This window comes from Belonocnema kinseyi, chromosome 8 (assembly GCF_010883055.1).
Source record: "Belonocnema kinseyi isolate 2016_QV_RU_SX_M_011 chromosome 8, B_treatae_v1, whole genome shotgun sequence".
NCBI classification, from domain to species: domain Eukaryota; kingdom Metazoa; phylum Arthropoda; class Insecta; order Hymenoptera; family Cynipidae; genus Belonocnema; species Belonocnema kinseyi.
The window spans coordinates 122,958,162-122,959,185 of record NC_046664.1 but is presented as its reverse complement, the minus strand read 5'-3'; positions in this window follow the sequence as shown (position 1 = coordinate 122,959,185).

Genomic DNA, 1,024 nt, shown 5'->3' with positions numbered 1-1,024 from the left:
TCAACGAAATTATAGAATCTTCAAGCAAAAAAGACGATTTTTTGTACAAAAGAGTTAAATTTTCATAAAGCAAGTTCATTTTCAACCGAATAAAGGAATTTTTTACCATAATAGTTCAATGTGCAACATAAAAAGACGACTATTAAACAAAATAGTGCATTTTCAACCCAAATTGATGTATTTTCAATAACAAAGATGAATTTCCAACTAATATCAACAGTCTTTTATCAAAAAAAGATTTTTCAGTTATGAAATAAAAAAAACAATTTAACAAATTATTAAATTTTCAAGTCAGAAGGATGAATTTCCTACAAAATATTAAAATTTTAAACTTGAAATTATGAATTTCCATTTTAAAAAATCATGTATAATTTAATGGTTAAATTTTCTACAGAAATAGTTCATTGGTAAACCCAAAAAGACGAATTTTTAACAAGATAGTGGTATTTTCAACACAAAAGGATGACTATGTTGCATAATTGTTTGATTTTCAGAAAAACAATTAAGCTTTTTACCAAGTAATACAAATTCTAACCGAAAATGATCAAATTTTGAACGAATAAAAACGAATTTTCAACAAAATGCTTGAATTTTCAACTAAAACGGATTATTTTCAACCAAACAGTTTCATTTTTAGCCAAAAAATAATGTTGCTTCCCAGAAAGATTAATTTTAAAGTAAACACATAATTTTTCAACTAGATAGTTAAATTTTCGACCAAATTGTTGAAATTTTGAGCTAAAAATACAAAATTTTCTTTAAAACAGTCGAATTTTTAATCCGAGAATATGAATTTTCATCACAAGTTTTTTTTTTAACCAAAAACAAAACAGAAAAATACTATTTCTCAATTAAAATTAACATTATAATTTATTATATTTGAAATAAAAAACAGATTGATTTAAAGTACAAAAGCAAATTTTCAAGAAAATGTTTGAATTTTTAACTAAAACGGATTATTTTCAACAAAACAGTTGCATTTTTACACCACAAATAATTTTCCTTCTAAGAAAGATTAATTTTT